The sequence below is a fragment of the Gymnoscopelus braueri genome, assembly GCF_963280865.1.
Source record: "Gymnoscopelus braueri genome assembly, chromosome: 16".
Lineage (NCBI taxonomy): Eukaryota > Metazoa > Chordata > Actinopteri > Myctophiformes > Myctophidae > Gymnoscopelus > Gymnoscopelus braueri.
This window is the reverse complement of record NC_137616.1, coordinates 51,569,705-51,582,011: the sequence shown is the minus strand read 5'-3', so window position 1 is coordinate 51,582,011 and position 12,307 is coordinate 51,569,705. Positions and strand designations below refer to the sequence as shown.

At 42.5% G+C, this 12,307-nt stretch overlaps 1 protein-coding gene across 6 annotated transcripts in view; it reads right to left on the bottom strand.

Moving 5' to 3' along the window:
• LOC308102527 (GTPase IMAP family member 8-like) overlaps positions 1-9,241 on the bottom strand; it is a 43,471-nt gene extending 34,230 nt beyond the window's left edge. For 4 of the 6 annotated variants that reach the window (XM_080452269.1, XM_080452274.1, XM_080452270.1 and 1 more), the window contains exons 1-2: positions 9,201-9,241; positions 7,293-7,363 (exon numbers count right to left, since the gene is read on the bottom strand). The gene's annotated coding sequence lies outside the window, so the exon portion shown is untranslated. Of the gene's footprint in view, positions 1-321; positions 414-7,292; positions 7,364-9,200 lie in introns of those variants that run through there. The other 2 variants (XM_080452271.1, XM_080452272.1) reach the window with 2 other exon arrangements.
• Positions 9,242-12,307: the final 3,066 nt, after the last annotated feature.

The following is a 12,307-nucleotide window of genomic DNA, read 5'->3' as shown; positions in this document are numbered from 1 at the left end:
GATGTTGTCACGTTACTGTGATGCCATGCATGAGATATGCTTATGAAACAAAGGGTTCATAACCTTCAGCATGACAACAGATACTTAATGTGGTTAATGAGAGGCAGGATTGAATGGAATGCAGTGTGAACAGATACTGATGACTGTCCTTACAGTCAGCAGAGACACAGACACAGAGTTTTTATTGTTGAGCTCTACCATTATTTTATGCCTTTTAGAATAACACCTTCCAGCCCACCACTCAGTATACAGTATACAATATTGTCTTGTCCTGTATATTTATCATTTAGATTTATTTTTGTTAGTTTGTTTTTTAATCACGGCAACGAACTAAACTGGTTCAGCCTGACGTGGAATCTTCCTGAACTTCCTGCCTCTCTCTGTCTGTTTCCTGTCTCTCTAAACTCTGCATTCTAAATGGAGCAAAACATGCCAAACAACACATTAGGCTACAAGTTCATAAACAGTATCTTTTCAATGCATTTCATTGGTTCCTTGTAAAACCTACATAAACTTTCTTAATCCTTTTGTAACTTCAGGTATCATCGAGGTGTCATTAACATGTCAGCGCCAACAAATCAGAATGAAGTAACATGTTATGTAACCCCCCCCCCCCCCCCCACACACACACACACACACACACACACACACACACACACACATACACACACCAGAGGTCGCGTTAGGCCGGTAATTGTCGGTTTTGACCGAATACTTATGACAAAGACTGGAAAATATGAATCTCTCTGGACATCCTGACAGGTTGACAATGACACGGCAGTTCATTATAATAATTATCACTGCAAATCAGACACATTTCATGTCCTCTGGTTTGGAAGCTCTCTCTCTCGCTCTCTCTTTCTCTCTACCCCAAACACACACGCAATAAGTTACACCTATTTCCTGTTAATAATAACCTGTGTAAAATGGGCTGCATTGGGGGGTAAACGGGAGACACTGCTGTGAAGGTAAGAATGGAACAAGAGAGTTGTTGTTGCTGCCAAGTTGCCACATAGAGTTATGAGTTGTCGGCAGTCGAAATGTGCCGGCCCCGGTTATAAAGTTGAGCATTGAACAGTCAAAACAAGTTGTATAAAGATGAGTTAGAATACGTCACAGACACTTTCAAAGGAGAGGGCACTTGTGAGTAAAGTTGTCAAGTTGTCCTAGCACACACTAACAACAATGCACACACATTTGAAGATGAAGATGACGTGTGTTCTTTCTGTGTTTGCATGTATCAGACAAAGCCAGTGAGCAAACATCAGAGTTGAGCGCAGCATGCCAAAGATAAACGACATCAATTTGATGTTGGACTCAGGTAGGACTTGGGGTGATAAAGTGCAGTCCCTTGTTGGGTTGCATGGGCCGGGCCGGGCTCTAACACCACAGTCTAATTAAGGCCGGGCTCTAACACCACAGGCTAATTAAGGCCGGGCTCTAACACCACAGGCTAATTAAGTCCGGGCTCTAACACCACGGGCTAATTAAGGCCGGGCTCTAACACCACAGGCTAATTAAGGCCGGGCTCTAACACCACAGGCTAATTAAGGCCGGGCTCTAACACCACAGGCTAATTAAGGCCGGGCTCTAACACCACAGGCTAATTAAGGCCGGGCTCAGGCTGGATTTTATTTGTTTATTTGAAAAGGAGGCTATAACCAGGGCACTCGGGTGGCGCAGTGGTAAAGTCACTGCCCACCACCACGGCGGTTCAAATCCACCATGGTGCATCCGGCCTTGTCGAGCGTCTACACGAACACAATTGTCCCGTATTTGGGGGAGGCAATGATATGGGTCATTGTACGTACTCCTACGGGCTGGGGGGGCACATGTCAGCCACATTTTATCCTACAATAGAGATGACAATGTATTATTATGTGTGAGAGATTTTTTTTTGAGAAACCTCCAACTAAAAGTAACAAGTAAGAAGAGATCATACAGTAGATAACTATATCTAATCTCCTTTAAGCTGCAGGCCATAATGAACGGTCACACACATGATCAACTGTTGACAACTTGATGGTCACACACACACACACACACACACACACACACACACACACACACACACACACACACACACACACACACACACACACACACACACACACACACACACACACACACACACACACACACACACACACACACAGATAGATAAAGACAGGCCCAGAGCTGATTTATGATTCCCCCCCTCCCCCCTCTCTCTCTCTCTCTCTCGCTCCCTCCCCCATCTCTCTCTCTCGCTCTCCCCCTCGCTCTTGCTCTCCCCTGCTCGCACCCCCTCTCTCTCTCTCGTTCCCCCCCGCTCTCTCGTTTTCAACAAGTATAGCTTGTTGAAAAAGGTTTTCACCGTTGAAAAAGTGTCCAAAAATAACAATATGTAACGATAATAACACTCCACAATCATAATTGAACCGTGGAAACCCTTGACCCACAGCCTGGGGGTCCACAATCACCATCAGACCTCCGGCTTATACATTTGCTCACCTCTGATTAAAGTTAGGGGTCCTCGCATGGAACTAGTTGTGACACTGCATTCCTTTAAATCCTGTCATGCCCTTTATCCTTATCTAATCACTCATCATGTACGTACGGTTGTATGATGGTTTTGACTCTGACATTTATTTTTCCATTGTCTCATCGGCACGCCTTACATCACAACTATGCAAGGTCTAAGGCTGTCTCATCATGATAGAAGAATTCTCATCAAGATATCACCGTAATGGAAAGAAAACACAACTATCGAAGATCCATACCAGATCTCCTACTGACCTCAAGTAACACTGTCCTCTGAAAAGCCAGCAATCTCTACAATAACCTTATGACCCGCACCCACTCACCTCTGCTCCTAAATGGCCCTTTGCTCATGTGATATGCAATGGAAGCACTAACTGTACTGATAAGAACCAATTAATGAAATCCCACATACGGAATAGACTTTCATCATGCCACATTTAATGCCTGTCTTAGCCTCCTGGCAGTCTTAAGGTTTTCTTCAGAATAGGTAACCTCTTTAACACCTGGCATCCAGATTTTGGTCATGTCATTATAGGCTAAGTCAATAAATAAATAATTACAACAATTTCTGAAATGTTTTGAAAATACCGGATCTACAAGCTCTCAACATGTAATGATGTAATGTGTTGTGAGCTTGTAGATTGGCTTTGTTGGTTTTGTTTAAACGTATATTTCTTTGTGGCTCAGTGGTTAATGCAGAAATACTATCATTGTAAAATGTGTAGCACATTGGCATAGACACTATGGCATGTTAGGAGTTAATATGTATTTCTGGTAAAATGATTGATACTTATTTTGTCTGTGGCAAAAATAAAATATTGATGAAAATGTCCATCACAAGCTGGCATGGGTGATGACCCCTGCTTATGTTTGATGCCAGTTAATTCACTAACAACATGCCAAACAACAATCTTTTTTCAAAGAGGGTCATGAATTTGATAATATTAAAACTCATTAGGGCCAATTACATCTCCTGTCATATTGTACCTTTGGACGACGACAGTCACATACAAATGCATCACATTATAACAATTTAATTTATCAATGGTCTTTTGTTGGCATGGCATTGGAGCCGAATGTAAAACAGTCATCTGAGAAACAAGGTCTCTCTGTCTGTTTCCTGTCTCTCTAAACTCTTTTTTCTAAATAGAACAAAACAATTATTATTAGGCAATATGTAATATTCATAATACATAATATATATTTTCATAGTTGAGATGAGATTATTCACATTGACAAACTAGTGAAATGTTATTAAAAGATGCATGTATAGGCCTACTAATGACACTTTTTACATAATTATATGATATTATATCTCTTGTATTGTTGAAAGAAGAAAAAGAATATTCAACATGTCAATGTGTTCTTGCTGTTCTTCTCCTGTGACATTGGAGGATGTGATATATTAGGCTATAGCGAGCAACACTTAATCAAACTAATCCATTTAATCTGTTAAGAGCTTATATTCTATTTCCTCTATGTTTGTGTGACATGATAATCAACTCACACGTTTTGCTTCTACTCCAACAGTAGAAGCAAAACTCACACAAATCAGTGCACATTATCTCTGGTGTCATGTGATCTACATGTATGAGTCAGAGTTTTTATGACTACCTTCCGGTCCCTGGGTAGTGAACCCAACCTCTGAGGAACACATTAATATGTGAGCATTTTTGTCGGTGGAACTTGTAGTTATGTTTAATAAAACTACAACAAGTTTACCTCTTAGTAGCTTATGTGACGTGTGTTCTTTCTGTGTTTGCATGCATCAGGAATACAGGAAGGGTGGGCACTAGGGAAGAGTGGGCACCAAGAAGAGTGGGCACCAGGCCTCGGAAGACTGGGCACTAGGGAAATGTGGGCACCAATACAGAGTGAGCACCACGCCTCGGAAGACTGGGCACCTCTCAGTAAAATATGCCTAACCTAAATCCTAACCCTAACCTCAGTAAAACTATTTCTAAACGTAACCTCACAGAACTACAGTATGTCTAACCTTGACCTAAAACTAATATAAAACTTGGGGTGATAAACTGCAGACCCTTGTTGGGCTGGGGCCGAGCCGGGCTCTAACACCACGGACCAATGAAGGCCGGGCTCTAACACCACGGACCAATGAAGGCCGGGTTCTAACACCACGGACCAATGAAGGCCGGCCTCTAACACCACGGACCAATGAAGGCCGGGCTCTAACACCACGGGCCAATGAAGGCCGGGCTCTAACACCACGGACCAATGAAGGCCGGGTTCTAACACCACGGGCCAATGAAGGCCGGGCTCTAACACCACGGACCAATGAAGGCCGGGTTCTAACACCACGGACCAATGAAGGCCGGGCTCAGGCTGGAGTTCATTTGTTTATTCGCACTGTAAAACAATCCATATGTCAATTAACTTCTTCTATTTAACTCAAAGAGCTCTGATGAGTTTTGGATTTTTATCCTATATTTATGAGTTAGCTGTAGGCAGCAATAGTCTCACTGGGGTCCACATGAAAACACTTTACAAAACACATTGCATAAAAAACCATTCAATTACATGCATTTACATCAACATACATTAATAAAAAACAGATTTTAAAACAGCACTCTCCCTCCTCTCTCTCTCCCTCTCTTTGTCTTGCACGCGCACGCGCGCACACACACACACGCACGCACGCACGCACGCGCACGCACACAGACAGACAGACAGACAGACAGACAGACAGACAGACAGACAGACAGACAGACAGACAGACAGACAGACAGACAGACACACACACACACACACACACACAGAGCTGGTTTGTGATTCCTCCCTTCCCCCCCCTCTCTCTCCCTCTATCTCTCTATTAGGCTATAGTGTGCAACAGTTAATCAAACTAATCAATGTAATCTATTAAGAGCTTACATCCTATTTTCTCTATTTTTGTCACTGATAATCAACTCACACGTTTTGCTTCTATTCCAACAGTAGTATCAAAACTCACACAAATCAGTACACATTATCTCTGGTGTCATGTGATCAACATGTATGAGTCAGAGTTTTTTAGATTCCATTACAACTGGCTATGTACCAGTGATGTAAAGTAACTAAGTACATGTACTCAAGCACAGTACTTAAGTCATTTTTTACTCCACTACATCTCAGAGGCAAATATTGTGCTTTTACTCCACTACAATTATTTGAAAACTTTAGTTACTAGTTACTTTGTAGAGTTTGATTATTATTACAAAACATACATTGGATGGAAAAAAAACCTGAATCATCTGAATACAGTTGCATTCCAGTAATACACACGCCAGACTTCAAAGTATTCCTCTTTTGGTGCCCACATTTCCCTATAGTGCCCACTCTTCAGAGGTCTAGTGCCCACTCTTCAGAGGTCTAGTGCCCACTCTTCCAAGGTGCCCAGTTTTCCCTAGTGCCCAGAATGTTTTAGTGCCCACCCTTCCTGTTACAGATTAAATGAATGTGGTTTCAGGCCTCAGGTAGGACTTATGGTGATAAAGCGCAGACTCTTGTTGGGCCGAGCCGGGCTCTAACACCACGGACCAATGAAGGCCGGCCTCTAACACCACGGACCAATGAAGGCCGGCCTCTAACACCACGGACCAATGAAGGCCGGCCTCTAACACCACGGACCAATGAAGGCCGGGTTCTAACACTACGGGCCAATGAAGGCCGGGTTCTAACACCACGGGCCAATGAAGGCCGGGTTCTAACACCACGGGCCAATGAAGGCCGGCCTCTAACACCACGGGCCAATGAAGGCCGGGCTCTAACACCACGGACCAATGAAGGCCGGGTTCTAACACCATGGGCCAATGAAGGCCGGGCTCTAACACCACGGGCCAATGAAGGCCGGGCTCTAACACCACGGACCAATGAAGGCCGGGTTCTAACACCATGGGCCAATGAAGGCCGGGCTCTAACACCACGGGCCAATGAAGGCCGGGTTCTAACACCACGGGCCAATGAAGGCCGGGTTCTAACACCATGGGCCAATGAAGGCCGGGCTCTAACACCGCGGGCCAATGAAGGCCGGGTTCTAACACCACGGGCCAATGAAGGCCGGGCTCTAACACCACGGACCAATGAAGGCCGGGTTCTAACACCACGGGCCAATGAAGGCCGGGTTCTAACACCACGGGCCAATGAAGGCCGGGCTCTAACACCACGGACCAATGAAGGCCGGGTTCTAACACCGCGGGCCAATGAAGGCCGGCCTCTTAACACCATGCAGGTCGGGTGTTTATTTGCACTGCAAAACAATCCAGTCTCAAAAGGTTTAATATGTCAATTAACTTCTCCTCTTTAACTCAAAGAGCTCTGATAAGGTTTGGATGTTTAACATACATGTATGAGTTAGCTGTAGCAATACTCTTACTGGGGTCCACACAAAAACACCTTATAAAAAATATTGCATGAAAAAACATTAAATTACATCAATATACATGAATATAAAACAGATTTAAAAAAGAAACACTCTCCCTCCTCTCTCTCTCTCTTACTCTCTCTTTGTCTTATGCTCACTCATACACACACATGCACGCACACTCACACACCCACACACACACACACACACACACTCACAGACACACACACCCACGCAGACACACTGCTCAACCAGACAGTTGTTTCTACAGTAATACATTTGTGTTAACGTTGCTCTGTAACAGAAACGGACGTGACAGTTTAAATGGAAAGTATAAAATAACGTTCCCAATGTTCCTCCTCCTATTGTTGATCATAGATGTCTGCCTATTAAAAGGTTTGTTTTTACTTACTGTACCAACGTAGTGTCTCTGTGCCACTCACTGAAGGATATGAGAGGTCATCTGGACATGATGAGAGGTCACTGAAACAGATCATAGACAACAAGTATAAGTCTCTCCCTCCCTCAGGAGAACAGAGAAAAGGTGCATTTTAGATTTTAGATGAACCTGCAGTTTCTCAGTCAGCTGATGATCACATTTATGCTTCATAAAACAACTGATGGCATCAGGCCATGTTTATGTGTGATGCAATAATATACTGGGACTGAAATTCAACCCTGAACTTTATGCAAGCAACAATAAATATATATTTATATATATAGTATATATATTGTTGGGCTTTTCTACCTTTATTTTGGATGATACAGTAGAGACAGACACGAAACAGTGTGAGAGAGAGACAGGGAGTGACATGCAGCAAAGGCCGTGGGATTTGGGAATCGAGCCTGTGACATTTGATCCTATATGTGGTACTGCATGCACCGCTAGGCCATCGGCACCCCATATAATTATATTCACGTCGTATATATGGTATGTTGTTGCTGTCTGGTGGAAACTTTTTATGTCTATTTTTTTAGTATTATATTATTAAAAAAAAAAAAAAAAAGGGGGGGGGAAATAAAATACAATAAAACAATTAAATTAAATAAATGAAAAAAGTAATTGAAAAAACACGTATTAGGAGAGCAGGATGAGTCACCAGAACCAGGCAACTTAAAAACGGTCTGAGGGGCTCACAAAAGCCTGAGTAGACGATAAAATGACCCAAGCGTTTTTTAAAGTGAAATATCCCTTTAACTCAAAGAGCTCTGATGAGTTTTGGAATCTTAACATAAATGTATAAGTTAGCTGTAGCAATAGTCTTACTGGGGTCCACACAAAACACATTGCATTAAACACATTCAATTACATGAATATACATGCATTTACATCAATATAGAACATTATCTTTAAAACTAAGCACTCTCCCTCCTCTCTCTCTCTCTCTTTCTCACACACACACACACACACACACACACACACACACACACACACACACACACACACACACACACACACACACACACACACACACACACACACACACACACACACACACACACACACACACACACACACACACACACACACACACACACACACCCATTAAAATCCATCCAAAATCAAAATGTTACATAAATATTCTAAAGTACTTAAAAAAGAAGAATTTAAAATAACTTTTGGCTACTGTTGAGACAAATAGGTTAATATCACCAATAAGAGATGAAATAGTCGAATGAATAACATTCCCAGTTTTCTTCTTGGGTGATTATTATTACTGATCAAACATGTTTGTCTATTAACATATTTAATGGAACGCATCTACAAGCTCATAGCATGCAGCACCGAGTGCCACGCCATGAGCTTGTAAATCTGCTATTTATTGTTTTAAACCATCGTGAAAATGTGCGCAAATCTTTGAATATACAGTTCTAACTCAAATCTTTGTTACTGGTGGGGGTCCCTGGAACAACTTATTTTGAGATGGGGGGTCCGTGGCCAAATACATATACTTTTGGGGGTCCTTGACATGAAAAAGTTTGAGAACCACTGACATATATAGCAACATATATATTTTTTTAACTGTTAGGATTTAGAAGACATTTTGTAGAATCCCCCAGAAGCAAAGATTTGAGTAAAAATGTCGCCTTCAAAAATATATATATTCAAAGATTTGCACAAATTTTCATGAACAAAAAAAAGAAAAATAGTAGATCTATAAGCTCGCTAGGAGCTTATAGATCTACTATTTTTGAATAGCCAAAAGTATAAAATATTGATTATAGCTAAAAATCTAAAATGACACAGTATGCGTTCCCGGTCTTAAAGGGTTAACATGTATTTTGTTCAGTTCATGTGTTCAGGGTTGTGTTTACTTACCAGCGTTGTCTTGCTGCCTCTGAAGGATGAAGGAACAGCAGGAGAAGTAGAATGACTTTACAGACTGTAGACCTGCCCTCAACACCTGACTGGGTGTGGCCTAGAGAACAGTGGTTCTCAACCTGTGGGTCGGGATGCCCCAGGGCGGTCCCCACATGATTTTTTTTGGGGGGGGGTCCCCCAGATGACACTTAAGTTACAGTTTAAGACCTTTTTAATACCTAAAAAATATAAAACTAGTCAAACATTGGCCAAATTGTCAAATAATTTAAAACATTTAAAATAGCAGATCTACAAGCTCACAACACCTCGCAATGCAAGGTGTTGTGAGCTTGTAGATCTGCAATTTTCACACTATATATTTGTTAAGTGAGTCAAACAAAATGTAATGCCTCAAGTCCTACAATTCCAAGTGCTTGTCAGGGGGGGGGGGGGGTCCCCCAGATGACATTGAAGTTACAATTTAAGACCTTTTTAATACCTAAAAAATACAAAAACTGGGCAAAGTGTTCCTTTGCAATACTGTACTGTGGTGGGAGCATGTGCCTATGTTCCCTCAGCCATATTATGTTCCCTCAACCCCCAACAACCCCTATAAACTGAGGGAACATAGTGCTGACCCCACTGTGATAGTAGACCAGGGTTTCTCAAAGTGGGCGACGTGGCACCCTAGGGTGCCATGACGCGAGTGCAGGGGTGCCGCGGAGTACTTTGAGCATATTTGACTTTGTAAAACGGAACCTGAGTTGCACTGTACTTGGTGCGTTCTTTTTCAGTCCGCTCCAAATCTCTGTGCCAAAAATAGCAGATCTACAAGCTCACAACGCGTCATGTTGTGAGCTTGTAGATCGGCTATTTTTGGTGAATGTTTCCCCTCAGAATGGGGATGCTGGGGTTAAACGTCAAGTAGTATTTTCAATCTGTCCTTTAATGGAAACGGACATTCTCTCAAGTTTTCCTTGTGAGGCTACTGGATCTTAGGGGGAAAGATTAACATATTTACGTACCGCAATATGACATACATGTAAAAGGTGCTATAAAGTATCAATGTAATTCAGGGGTGCCCTGTATGAAAAAGTTGTTTACAGGGGTGCCCTGTATGAAAAAGTTGTTTACAGGGGTGCCCTGTATGAAAAAGTTGTTTACAGGGGTGCCCTGAGCCAAACGTTTATGTGTTGTGTGAGGACTGCGGATGAAAATTAGCATCTTTGCTAAATCCGGTGTATTTGCGTTCATGTGACGTTCATTAATATGCTCTGTCCTGTCTAAATAAACAAATAAAGTAAGTAAAGTAAACATATTTGAGAACCACTGTGATGGTAGACTCTGTGTCACTGTGTTGTTGTTGTTGACTCATTATGCAACATGCTAGGATTGGTCTGTATTGTTAACAGTTTCTACCCGGCAACCATCACAATGTTGATCAAGGCCTGAACACAGCCTGCTGCCAGCCTGGTCAGTCACACTGGAATACATCAGTCTGTGGTTTGACCCAAAATAAATTGCAATAGTAATCATTCAGGTTTTTTTTAATAATCCTTAGGGTCATCCAAATAACATATTAAGGGTTTTCTGTTATATACAGCAGGGGTCTTCAACAGGGGGTCCGGGACCCCTAGGGGGTCTTCAGAGCTACTATAGGGGGTCTGCCAAATCTTTGTGTGATAGGATTTAGTTTTTTTACATTAACCACTTGAACCCTAGAATTCCTTTTCGGAGGGGAACATTAGCCGGAAATAGCAGATCTAAAAATCTCAACCCCTCGCAGCGCGAGGCGTTGAGAGCTTGTAGATCTGCTATTTTTTGGCAAAGAGGCAAAGGAAAAAAAGAGCAGACTAAGTAAAAAAAAACAACTTTAATCTGAAACACAATTTGATACAATATAGAGTAGGGGGTCCCTGCTTCATCTCTCTCAGCTAGGGGGTCCTTGGCCTGAAAACGTTGAGGACCCCTGATACACAGGATCAAGGTAAATTCAGGGGTTGAGACGTGGGGCCTTCATGCCTTCAGCGTGACCCACATTAGATCTATATTCAGCGTGACCCACATTAGATCTATATTCAGGGTGACCCACATTAGATCTATATATTCAGCGTGACCCACATTAGATCTATATTCAGCGTGACCCACATTAGATCTATATATCTCTGCTTCTGAACATGCTAATTTAACTCATTGACTGCCAGAGTTAAAACATTGTCTACCGTCCCCTTGCCACCAAAAACGTGGTTTTACAGAACCTTTGAAACATCATGGAATATTCTCTGTGACCTCCTTCCTCATGGAGATCGTCTCATTACGAGCACAGGGGTCTGGTAGAATCGGGGGGGAAAACATTGGCCGGCCGCAATCCTCCATTCTAGAGCTGTGGCCGTTTGAATGTGGCTTAATTTTTTTTTTTTTTAAACAACAGAAATCAGAGAAGAAAATAACTTTTATGAATCCTTTAACATGAAAGATGCCTATTCACCTGTTTCCTAGGCTGTGTGTTTTCCACTTCCTGTCGATTTCATTGGATATCGTTGGTCATCTGACCAGTTTCATTGGATTTCATTGGCTCAAATCGACAGGAAGTGGAAAACACACAGCCTAGGAAACAGGTGAATAGATTATTTTGTTGTGATCACGTGATTTCTGGGTGTGCTCTTCTTCGGTGGTGCCTGGATCATTCAGGCTGCGGAGTAGCGCCTCCTTGGTCTGATTAGGGGCAGTGAATGCATTGGCACAGGGGGAAAGGGCTCATTCATTCTGTGGGGCAGATAGGCTCTACGCACAGCAGCCATATTGGAAAGAAATTGGGCCTCTTCCTTACTTCCTTCACAGGTTGTTACCAATGATACTAATGAAGGCTCTGTTCCATTTAGTGTAGCACAGTGGTTCTCAAACCTTTTAGTTTCAAGGACCCCCATAACTCTGAGAGTGTACAAATGGAACCAACCCTGTGCTACACATAAACCCAGTGCTATACATAAAACGTCCATCAGGTGGTGTAGTTTTCTAAACAAAATAAATGGGGTTCAGTACACCCCTGTTACTGAACGAAGGACACTTCGAAACGGGATGGAACTCGCTCTACCCCCTGAGCCACTGCCGCCCTACATTTTAAC